At 40.7% G+C, this 13,303-nt stretch overlaps 1 non-coding gene across 1 annotated transcript; it reads right to left on the minus strand.

Moving 5' to 3' along the window:
- Positions 1 to 3,296: 3,296 nt before the first annotated feature.
- Positions 3,297 to 3,403, minus strand: LOC136530067 (small nucleolar RNA R71). The gene has a single exon (XR_010777574.1). It is a non-coding gene; the product is annotated as a small nucleolar RNA R71 (small nucleolar RNA).
- Between the last annotated feature and the right edge of the window lie 9,900 nt (positions 3,404 to 13,303).

Here is a 13,303-nt window from a genome sequence, read left to right on the forward strand (position 1 = left end):
GGTGGACCTTCTAGAGTCTTCTTGGTGGCGTTAGAGGTCGGCTCTAGGGGCTGACACGTGGGCTCAGGAGCCGCCCAGACCCTGGAGGCCATAGGAATCTTGCCTTCTTATGTCATGCCCTGTGCGTGACCCTATCACGAAAGTGGCCAGCAAGGCCACGCCTAGGGCACGGCATCCTGGAGCCCTCGAGCCTCGATGGCTCGGGGCTTGTCTTCTTGCGCTCGAGCCTTGGCTAGTGTCGCAAGCTGGGTAGGAACCAAGGCCCAAGCTCAAACATGTTGTCGATCGAGAGCCTGAAGCCCGAGTAAGCCCTCGAGCCCTATGCAGGGGCTGCGCCATGCCTAGGCTCGGTGAGGTTTCTTGGTCGGAGGGTGCGCACGAGCATACCCGATGGGTATAGCCCCTGAGCCCCTAGGCGATCCTGGAGGGGTCGGTCAGGGGTCCCTTTGGTCGAGAACCATCGATCCCGAGGCTTAACATACCCATTTGTTAGGATCTCGTCAGTTGGTTTCTCTAGGGATGTTCGAACCAGCGTCATAAGACCGACCCAAACCAGTTTTGGTAGGTTAAGCTCAATCTTGTTGTTTAATTGATAATTTTGCTTGATAAGTTTTGTAGAGCCTATTCAACCCCCCTAGGCATTGACTCGGTCCTTCCAACTACATTGTTTGTGGAGCTCCTCCTTAAAATTTGAGCTTTGAATTTTTGGTGCAGTTGAGAAAAATTATCACCACTTTCACTAATTAAATATTTTGTGTTGTTTTGTTCTTTTCCGCCATAAGGCTACACCCTCCACCCTTGATCACATGTTATCCTACCACCCAGTCCCTTCCTCCAACCCTAGGGATATCAACAAAAACCACTGACTACAAGGTTTCCCTATCAATGTAGCCACCACAATGGATGGATTCATACAATGATCCTCCACTGGCCTTCTTATTTTTCACCCCTAACTCCTCTAATGCGGCAGCCCATAGGCCACATCATCAAAGGGCCTTCGCCTAGAGACCTGATTGCCTAAAGGCCAAAGCCTCCTCGCAGTCAGCCAGGCCATGGGCAGTGATAGTGGAAGAGCATGCACCAAACCTCAGCAAAGGTAAATCCTAGATTCGTATTGTATTTACATATAAAACTAACGAGGTTGATAAAAGAATAATCCTCAAATATCAAAACAAACACCAGACAATATCCTAGGGGCATATATGAGACCATTCACATGTAACATTCTATTCTTTGGATCCAGAGTTAGGCTACTAGCCAAATATTGACGGTAGTTACCATTCATCATAAACTATCAATATAACTTGAAATCATGCATGAAAATGATCACCAACATAGACTTAGGAGTTTAAACTGACAATTTTCACAAGTTTTGGTGAATCTATGTTTTTAGCAGGGTTTATCTAGAAAACCATCAAGGTGGATCGATTCATCAAATTAAATCACGCTTATCTGCAACGTAAACAACTCCTGAACGTTCCAGAGGACACTAGAAGACACTCCACCGAAGCGGGGCCGAAGAGGATGTCAAGTGGAGCTAGCCCTACCTATAGGCCGGCCAGTCCCCTATCCTAACCAGTCAACCTCCGCTTTGACGTTGGTAGCTCCACTGCCTCCTAGATTGCATCTATGTCATTTATTCAAGTCAGTTTGATCAGAGGGCTCAGAATTGACCCTCTGGCCTATATATACCAACCCCTACTCCCATCCCTCAAGCAGATTTCCATAAGTCAGAATTACATCAGAAATTAGGGTTTCTAGAGAGAAGAATAGAGCTCCAATTCTTCAAAGTTCTAGTATAGGCTAGCTAGCAAGACTCAAGTAGAGTTTGGGCTATTGCTCAGGATTTTGAAATCGCCATCTGAAGGCTGGTAAAGCCATTGTATCCTTTTATATTTTGACTTTGTGCTACTTAAATACTATGTTGCTATTTATTATGTTCCTAATTTGCTCTAGTTGTATGCTTGATATAGTCATGATTGATGAAGAATTTATGCATATGTTCGTAGAGCGCTTAGCTCAATACTCGAGTGAGTTAAGTGATCGACATTATGTAAGCATGGTGCTTAAATACTGTTTACCTATGGATGCACTCTACACTCTAGGCCATGTGGTAGATCGCGAGTGTGACACTCTTGTTGAATCCTTTGTAGTCCACTCCCCGTTTGCAGAACAAGTAGAACCCAGTTGCGAAGGGAGTCAAGCTCTGTTCTTGATCTTCCTTAGTAATGTTTCTTATGCATAGATACAAAGTTAATTATGTTATAGATGAGAGTGTATATACTTGGGTGTATAAAAGACTTAGTAAATAAAGAATGACTTAGGAATCTTTTGCTCTTAGCTAATCTCCTGTCTAGCCATACTACATTTATTAGTATCTATTTCTATCTCTGGATTACAATCAATGTCTTGCACTTATCATTTATTTATCATTTGAGTTACCCCTATTAAAGCATGAGAGTTAATGATCTTATCATAAGTATACATATTTGTCAATATCTCTAGCCACCCCATCTCTCCTTCCAGTGGATAAAATATAAATAACAATACTAGGTATACTCTCGGGTGAAATGCTACAATAATATATTATCTATGCGCTTGCGGATTACTTAATATATATAAATTTACAAGTGTTCTTAATAATTACCATCAAAGTATTTCTGGCATCATTGGTAGGGATGACAACTTAGTAAGAGTGATGCTAAAAAATGTCAACAAGCATTTCTGGCGCCGCTGCCGGGAAGAAGTACAAGGCTAAGAGAATTGATCAAATAAATACTTATTGACAAGATCATAACTTTATACCTCTGCTTTAGCAGGCTTGCCCTTGTTTGTTTTTGTTCATATCTTATACAACGTATTGTAGGATTGGAACTGATTCAACAACAAATTCCATCAATCACAATCAAACCAATCAAGAGGAAGCTTAACACTAGTTTATGAAGCTATGTTCGAAAAGACTCTGTGTGAGTTCTCTGCTCCAAGCACCAAGAACATTCGCACTAGACCAACACTCAAAACCAACAACCTTGAGTCTAAGCTCAAGCCAAGCCTCATCAACATAGTGCAAGCTACCCTATTCAGCGAAAAAGCACATGAAGATGCTAGTGCTTATCTCCAGAATTTTCTAGAGATTGGCAACACAATCACCATCAAGGATGTTGCTCAAGACATCATACTACTTCACCTCTTTCCATTCTCACTAGTGGGAAGGGCGAAGCAGTGGTTCTACACCAACAAAGAAGACATCAATACCTTGAGTTCTAGCAAAGTTTTTCCCTATAGGCAAGACCAATGCCTTAAGAGGAAAGATTTCCAATTTCCAATTGTAGAAAGGAGAGACCATTCCAAAGGTATGGGAACTTTTCCAATAATACATTTTAAATTGTCCTCGTCATGGGATGGAAGATTGGTTGCTCATGTAAAGCTTTTACCATGGAACTCAGAAAGCTCATGAATAACTAGATGCCACAGCTAAAGGATCATTTATATCACTCACCCTTGAAATGGCTAAAACTCTCATGGAGAAGATAGCCTCTAACCAAGGCTGGTCTCAATGCAACAACCAAACATGCAATAAGAGCGAAGAAGTACCAGAAGAGGTGTGTGCACTATCAACCAAGATGAATGTACTATTGAATTGGCTTGAACAATGAGCCAATTACAAGAAAGATCGTCAGACCATACAAGATGCCTTTAATTCCCAAAACGTATGTGGAGAATATTTGGGGGTTGATTTCCCCGAATATCAAGAAGATGCAAATATTATCAACAACAATTTTGCTCCTCAACAACAGAGACAAGGATGGAAACAACAACAATAACAATGGCCAACTAACCAAGGTAAGTACCCATGTAATTACTATAATTCCTCTAATCCCAAGCAATCATCATTGAGAGACTTGATCTTAGAACAAGCCAGGATTAATGAGAATATTTCTAAGAAGCTTGCTTTTAATGATAAGGTACTAGAAAACATAAATACTGAAATAGATAGTTTTTCTTCTGCAATAAAAGACCAACTTAGCTATAATAAAAAGATAGAATCTCAATTAGCTCAGTTGGCCGTAGAAATCGAAAATAGATAGTTTTCACGTAGAAATCAAAAATAGATAGTTTCCACGTAGATTCAAAAACAAAAATGGATGAGTAGTTTGAGGAGTGTAGTGTGGCCATCCTGAACACATCGCCTGTCAAAAAGAAGGATCCAGGATGTCCCACTATCGGTTGTTCAATCAGAAACCAAAACTTTGAGAATGCGCTATGCGATTTTGGAGCTAGCATCAGTGTCATGCCCAGGAAGGGTTTTAGCAAGCTCCATTATTCAACACTCACGCGCGATGTCAATGTGCTTGCAACTAGCCAACCAATCGGTCCGCTACCCTGTAGGAATCGCCGAGAATATTCTGGTAAAAATAAGAAACTTCTTTGTTCTAGTGGATTTTATAGTACTTGACATGCAGGAAGACATGAAGACACCCCTCATTCTTGGGAGACCCTTCCTGAGTACTACAAATGCACACATTGATGTCAGAGCCAGAGAAATTAAGTTCCATATCAATGGCAAGGAAGTCTGATTTGCTTTCAATCCAAGATCGGAACAATGCTCTACATTGGAGTGGCAAGAGAAGCAAGTGCAACTATTAGGGTCTCCATCTTCGAGACCGACTGATGCACCTGAGGAATAAACATGATTGGAGAAGTCCGGTTCGGCAGACTTAAAATTCCGAACCCTCGCCAGGACGTAAAATCAGAAGTTATCCATATTCACTTTTTCACATTGCATTAATCATTTTATCTTTGCATATTTACTTTTTAATATCTTCATTGCATTTACAAATCAAAATAAAAATTCTCATCAGGACATTATAAAATTTAAGCTCCATGTAACTAATTTTTACGGAGCGTAAAAACCCATAATAAATATTTACCGTAGAGGCGTAAAAAATTAAAAATACCATCTATTCATCTTCATATATTTCATAGTATCATAAAATATTTTTGCATTGCATATATATATGTGTGTATACGGTAGAAATCCATGCAACTAGAACCCACAGGAAACATGGAGGACCCACTCAACCACCACCTATCACCTCCATCTTCACTCAGGTCATGTCTCCACCGAATTTGCATCAACGGCCATCCATTATTGTTTAAGTGTGAGGCAGGGAAATATCTAGAGTAAGAGGACGCCAGTTGGCCACCATGTGGGGCCGCTAGCCCTACTACTTGGCCAGCCGGCCTGCTGCTGCGCCGCCTAAAAATGGTACCTATCCTGCTTGCTCTAGGCCTCATACACACTCACAATCCAGCATTCAAGTTCGAAATTTTGAATTCTCAAGTTCATAGTTTAAAAATCCACTTAATAGAAGTACTATTGGAATTACAAAGAGTGAGAAGAATTAGGAGTGGAAGTGTTGTCATAATTAAGAGGGAAAATAAAAAAGATTAGGGTGAGAGTTCTGCCAAAATCTTGATTAGAAAATTCATTTGGCACTCAAGAACGACTAACCCTCGAACGACTAACCCTCGGATGACTAACTTCTAGATGGCTAACCATTGACTTTTTATTTTCCTAATCCGTACCACGAGTTGTGTTGTCTGCTTCTTTTGTAGGAAAATGAGCAAGTTTGTGAGCAAGCTCAAGCACGTGGCATCGTCCTGTTCGACGAGAAGCTCTTCTTCCTAGGGGAGCGCCGACACACAGATCGATGTTCCATCTCCCGTTGGCAGAGCACCGCCTCAATCATCCTCAGCTGAAAAGAATATTCTACTGGAGGAGAAGCACCTTAAGTTTCAGAACAAGACGAAGAAAGACTCCCTCAAGCAGTTGAAAACCCGAAGGTTCATTCCTACTCCTTCCTATGACCTAGCCCTTTTGCATGCAACAAGTATGGACCATAAATTTGAAATCATATTTAAAACTGTTAGATGGGAAAATGTTTGGCAAATTGATGAGTAGGGTCTATGCTCTTAACACTAGAATTTCTATGCACTCTGTAAACCACTGATGCTAAAGTTACATTTAGACTCTTTGGGAAAGATTTTTCTATCCCCTGGAGGGAGTTTAGTAAGCTTCTAGGATTTAATGCATAGTGCGTAGTTGACGTAGACTCTCCTCTGCAAGATTTTGATAGAGTGAAATTCTAGAGAGAAATAACCAGAGATCCCAATTGTCACCGTCCTCACACTAGTGATATGCATCACCCTACCCTGCACTTCTTACATAAGTGGCTAGCTTTCTCTTTATTTCCTAGAGCTGATTTTCACACAATAAGAATTGATGAACTTAAGCTATTGTATGCCATGGTTAAGAGAAGGAAAGTTTCACCTATTAAGTTCATGATGAATGAATAGAAGGAAGTTTTTGAGCTCATGGGTGATGTCGGGTGCACCTCTTTGGTCACTCGCATTGCCCAAAATTTGGGTCTATTGAAAAATTCTTCGCTCTCTTACATTGATGACATTGACCCCTAATACATTGATTATGGATACTTTCTCAAGGCTCACATGCTAAAAAAGAACAATAATGGTCAACTTGTCATGATGTATCTGGGATATACAACTGAGATTTCGTTACCAGATCGAAACCTCAGTTTGTATGCGGTGAATTCTTTTATCTTTGAGTTACAGGTCAAGGAAGCAGTGCCTCATAGAGGTGCTTCTACAAGAATAAGTCGTAACCCATAGCCTCGGTACCGCGGCGATGACCTAATTCCTGAAGGACTAGCTTTTACCAGCTATGCAGGCTAGGATCAGCAAGGATCTTCCCGCATGTACCAATCCATGCATGTTGGCTAGGAGCAACCCGCTCCTCAGCACTCTGAGAACTCCTAACAGCAGGGCTCAAGTGAGCAATGGCAGTATGGCAACTTGGACTACTATCAGCAATAGTCCTATGAAAAAGTTTCAAGCAGCCACCAGGGAGAATGTATGTCCTCTACTCGTGGCTATCATGATCAGCCAATGGACTACCATGACCAGCAGATGGAGCATTCCCGCCTTGACACCAAGTTGACAACTATAGAAGAAATGCAGCAAGACATTCAGAACACTCTTCACCAGCACTCCCAGTGGCAAGCAGAAGTGGGAGACCGCATCACCAATATCCAGCAGCAGTAGCAGAAGAAGAATGAGAACTAGAACTACTTGTTTCAGAAGCTCAACTTTGACCCGCCATTCTGATCGACTATAGCAACACCCAGCTTGGGAGAGGATCCCCCATTATCTAAGGTAAGTTTTCTTTTCTAGTATTTTGTTTCTTTTTCCTTTTCTTTATTTATTTTTGAGTTTGTCTTATATTTATAGAAAGTGCATAACTAAAAACAAAATAAAAATTTGTCTTTGTCTTTTATACATTAAGTAAGGTGTGATCTAAAAAAATGAAAATCAAATAAAAAGATTGTGTATAAAGTTTGCTTTAAATTTCATTTTTAAGGGTTAAATAAAAGAACTTTGAAGACGATCTCTCATAATGGAAATGATGAATAGTTGCTATGTTGTAATTTCTTTCAAGTACCTAGTTTTTAGCCATGAATTCTCCTGAGTTTTGGATAAGATTGATTTGATATGAGAATTTTCTCTAAACTTGAAACTCGTGGGTTGCATATGCTTGATCTTAGTCTAGGTAATTGACGGATATGATATGAGAAGGTTTAAGCTAATATTTATCTTGTTCCAAGTGATACTAAATTCTAGAGATTTCTTTTGAAAAACATAAAAATATAACATGATGAGTTCATGTATGACAAAGCTTGAATTCCTACCAGAGCCAAACATGCTGATATTTAGGCTAGGAAAACTATATGTTACTTGTTTTGTATTGACTTTGGTCAAGCTTTGTTGACCCTTATGAGAGGTTTGTCATACTCTTAAAATCAAGATCACGTACACACCACCCACATATGCATTACTCCTACAGTAGGGGTAGGCGCAAAAACATGCCATTTCTTTTAGATCCACCCAAAAATGTTTTACTGCTTGATCTTAGTCTAGGTAATTGACGGATACGATATGAGAAGGTTTAAGCTGATATTTATCTTGTTCCAAGTGATACTAAATTCTAGAGATTTTTTTTTGAAAAATATAAAAATGCAACATGATGAGTTCATGTATGATAAAGCTTGAATTCCTACCAGAGCCAAACATGCTGATATTTAGGCTAGGAAAACTATATGTTACTTGTTTTGTATTGACTTTGGTCAAGCTTTGTTGACCCTTATGAGAGGTTTGTCATACTCTTAAAATCAAGATCACGTATATACCACACACATATGCATTACTCCTACAGTAGGGGTAGGCGCAAAAACATGCTATTCCTTTTAGATCCACCAAAAAATGTTTTACTGCTACACTGGGAGTAAACACCAAAAATATTCTTGATAGTCCACCAAATAAATGCTCCAAGTTCTTGTTGCTATCTCTCAAAAATTTTGTTACTGAGAAGAGGCATGGGCTATACAAGAGTTATTCATAAAAGAAAAAAAAGAAAGTATTGAAAAAAAGGACAAGTGTCTGAATTATCAAAACAATGGGTACTTAGATGCCCGCCTAAAAAGGGAAAGAGATGAATAAGATAGCCTATGTTTTCTTGCAAATATTTCCAAGTTTCAAATAAGAGATAAGTTCTCGAGCAGCATAGTAGAATTACTCTAGTCACCATATATATCTACCATATATTCCACACACATGCACATCTTGATTTGATTGTATGACTCAACTCTCTTTGGATCCGTTGTTTGACTTTACAATATATGTATTGCAAGTATGCTCTTTTATATTATCACCATTCCTATGAGCTCTACATAAGCCTTAGTTGTAGGAAGAGAAAATCATAACATTATTATTGCCTTGGTGAGGATCCATAAATACCACATATTTTGAGAGATTTGAGAGTGTCATACAATGGAATCTCTGAATTTTATTTTGAAAACTTGCAAAAAACTTTAGAATTATGGTTGAACAAAGAACTTAAGACATAGTGCTTGACTTGATCGTTCTATCTTTCAATTCTTCAAGACCCAAGTGAAGGCTACAAGCCCCATGGTTAAAGATAATATGGGTAAGTTTGAAAGTCAGATTAGTTTGTTCTAATCCAGAGGACAATTCTTGTTTGAACGTATGTATACTTTTGAGGAGTGAAAACATCATAGCAACTCCTGATCCATTGCTAAGTTTGGCAATTGCTCAGGGACGAGCAAAGGTTAAGCTTAGAGGAGTTTGTTGATGACTATTACCATTCATCATAAATTGTCAATATAACTTGAAATCATGCATGAAAATGATCACCAACATAGACTTAGGGGTTTAAACTAAAAATTTCCATAAGTTTTGATGAATTTGTGTTTTCAGCAGGGTTTATCAGAAAACCATCAAGGTGGATCAATTCATCAAATTAAATCATGCTTATCCATAGCGTAAACAACTCTAGAAGGTTCCAAAAGACACCAGAAGACACTCCACCGAAGCGGGGCCATAGAGGACCTATAGGCTGGCCAGTCACTAGTCCCCACCAGTTAGCCTCCGCTTCGACGTCGGTTCCTCCACCGCCTCCTAGATTACATCTGTGCCAATTATTCAAGTCAGTTTGATCCAAGGGTTCAGAATTGACACTCCGATCTATATATACTAGCCCCTACCCCCTCCCTTAGGTAGATTTCCATAAGTCATAATCAGATAAAAAATTAGGGTTTCCAGAGAGAAGAATAGAGCTCCAATTCTGCAAAGTTCTAGTATAGGCTAGCTAGCAAGATTTAAGTAGAGTTTAGGCTATTGCTCAGGATTCCAAATTTACCGTCTGGAGGCTGGTAAAGCCATAGTATCCTTTTATATTTTGACTTTGTGCTACTTCAATACTATATTGCTATTTATTATGTTCCTAGTTTGCTCTAGTTGTATGCTTAATATAGTCATGATTGATGATGAATTTATGCATATGTTTGCAAAGCACTTAGCTCAATACTCGAGTGAGTTAAGTGGTTGATGTTGACACCTGTGGAGACACAAAGAGATAAAATCCACAAGCGCATGAGTATCGAAGTAGTTTTCACCTAGAGTATTATCGAGTATCGTATCCATAGGAAAACGTGTGTGTTGTCTAACAACTAGTTTGTTCAAGGATAGCAATCAAGGTTTAAGGTATGAGTAGAGAGGATTCCTATGGTTATGACCCTAAGCAAAGCAAGGCTTATGATTCTAGTGTTCACTTCGCGACGCCGCTTAGACGGTAAAGCACCGCAAATAGATAACTCTACCAACATGACTATGGTCCTACTACTTTAATAACCTGCTCAATTTAGTGTGGACTACAAAGGATAGATGGAGCTATCACCTCCTGCTGCTACCACACAACCAAGAAATAGGGAGCAAACATAGGTAGCCGATAGCCTAAGCACCATGCTTATGCTAACAATTACTACTCTAATCCAGAGATCTAACAAGGACTAGAGCACTCAAAAGAACTGTGAACCCATAAACAAAAGAGCACAAAACTTACTTTAAATAGAAATCAATTACTAGAGATATCTCCAATGTAGACTTGGAGAAGCCAAGATCCACCAAAGTACAAGCCATAGAGATAGCACTGACAGACCGGTACTTTCCCCAAACTCTTCCCTTACTCTCTCTCTATTAGTGTACAAAGAATAGATCCTAACTAGAGGACTAATCTCTCTTGAATGCGATGCCCTAATCCTGAGATGAGGATATGAGTTAGGGTTTTAGGATAGCTCTAGGAAGGGGGATATAGGGCCATATATATAGGGGGTAGCGTCAATTCTTGGGAAACTAGCGTACGAAGGAGACATTGAACCATGGGTCCCACAGACCTGCCAACCCCACTTGGCAGCCCCTCGCGGTCTTCTTCAGTGTGGTGTCCTCTGGAACCTTCTGGAGTTGTTTACATCACGGTTAAGTGTGATTTACTTTGATGAATAGGTCCACCTTGATGGTTTTCTAGATAAACCCTGCTGAAAACACAGATTCACCAAAACTCATGGAATTTATTAGTTTAAACCCCTAGACCTATGTTTGGTGATGAAATTAAGTATATATGTAGGTTATATTGATGGTTTATGATTGATGTTAATGACCATCAACAGTCGACATTATGTAAGCGTGGTGCTTAAATATTGTTTACCTATGGATGCACTCTACACTCTAGGCCATGTGGTAGATCATGAGCGTGACACTCTCATTGAGTCCTATCTAGCCATACTACATGTATGAGTATCTATTTCTATCTCTAGATTACTATCAATGTCTTACACTAATCATTTATTTATCATTTGACTTACCACTATTAAAGCATGAGAGTTAGTGATCTTATCATAAGTATACATATTTGTCAATATCTCTAGCCACCCCATCACTCCTCTTTGTGGATAAAATATAAATAACGATACCTGGTATACTCCTGGGTGAAATGCTACAATGGTATATTATCTATGCGCTTGCAGATTACTTAATATATATAAATTTACAAGTGTTATAAATAATTACCATCAAAGCATTTCTAGCATCATTGCTATGGATGACAACTTAGTAGCTCTTGTCACGAAGTGGATATACTCCAAAGGTCGAGCCCCCAGGTCATGAAAGGCCATGTTAACAGGATGGTTTGTAGCTCTTGCGTAGGTAAGTGTGTTTGTCGTGTGTTGAACTAACATCCTTCGTAGCTTCGTATGATTTGCTGAGCGTCCACAACCGCTATGAGTTAGTAAAAGCCTTGTCGAAAGACCTTCCCAACTAGCGTTCTAGGCACCACGTGATGTCCGTAGATTCCTGCGTGGGCCTCCCATAGGAGTCGCTACTCCTCTTCTTGTGAGATGCATCTCTAGAGAATTCCTGAGGTGCTGCGCTTGTAAAGGATGTTTCCTATGATCATGTAGGATTTGCAGTGCCTCGCTAGGCATCACACCTCCATTAGGTCATCAGGTAAATTCCCCCGTGCTAAGTATTCTATGAAGGACGTGGTCTAGTCTATCCTGGTGTCCATCGCCATTTGACTGATCGCCATCAGGCCATGAGGGACCACAACCTCTTGTTCACGGTGGTGTTCGATCGGCAGGGCAAGCTCCGCCTTGCCGGCCATGACCGTCATTTGGTCGTGTGGCCGAAGAGCTCACACCGATGGTTCATGCGCATTGTTGATGAACACTCCTAGTGGGGTAGGTCCCTAACTTGATGCAATCTTAGCCAGGGAGTCAGCGGCTAGGTTATCTCATCTGAGGATGTGGTGGAGTTCTAGCCCGTCGAATCTTTCTTTAAGCTTCTTTCATGACGCTTCTTTCATGACCTGGCTGAAGACTAGCTCCGAGTCTCCTTTGATGAAGAGGCAACGGGCGTCGAGCTCAGAGGCAATCTTGAGGCCATGGATGAGGGCTTCATATTCTATGATGTTGTTGGTGGGTCAAAAGTGGAGTCAGATGGTGTACTCCATGCACTCTCCTGTCGAGGAGATTGGGATGACCCTAGTCCCTGCTCTTGTGGCCATGAGTGACCCATCAAAATACAGCATCTAGTATTCCTGACACGTTGGAGGTGGGGCATCTGTACTTTGGTCTATTCGGTGATGAAGTCTATGAGGACTTGTGATTTAATCGTTGTTCTTGGGATGTATGTTATGTGGCAACCCATGAGCTTGTTGCCCATTTGGCCACGCAACCAGAGGCATTGTGGTTTTGGATCATGTCACCGAGTGGGGCGGACGCCACGACCATGATGGGATGTCCCTCAAAGTAATGCAACAACTTTCATTTGACGATGAGGCTAGCGTAGATTAGCTTCTAGATTTGTGGGTAATGCACCTTAGTGTCCAAGAGGACCTCGCTGATAAAGTATATTGGCCTTTGGATCTTATGGGAGTGCTCGCTCTCTTCTCGCTAGATGACAAGTGCTGCACTAACTACCTGAGTGGTCGTAGTGATGTAGAGGAGGAGCGGTTCTCCCATCTCAGGTGATACTAGTGTTGGGGTTGTTGCTAGGAATGCCTTGAGCTTCTCGAAGGCCTCTTGTGCTTCGGCCGTCTAGGTAAACTGATCAACCTTTTTTAGGAGCTTTGTATAGTGGCATGACATGCTTCCCTAGCCATGAGATGAAGCGGCTAAGAGAGGCCAACCATCCCATGAGCTTTTGGACACCCTTTAGGTTTGTGATGGGGCCTAGATTCTCGATTGCCATGATCTTCTCCGGGATGGCTTCGATGCCCCACTCAGAATTGATGAATCCGAGGAGCTTTCCCTTGGGGAATCGAATACACATTTTTTAGGGTTTAGCTTGATCCTAAATTCTCTAAGATGAG

This window comes from Miscanthus floridulus, chromosome 19 (genome assembly GCF_019320115.1).
Source record: "Miscanthus floridulus cultivar M001 chromosome 19, ASM1932011v1, whole genome shotgun sequence".
Classification (NCBI taxonomy): domain Eukaryota; kingdom Viridiplantae; phylum Streptophyta; class Magnoliopsida; order Poales; family Poaceae; genus Miscanthus; species Miscanthus floridulus.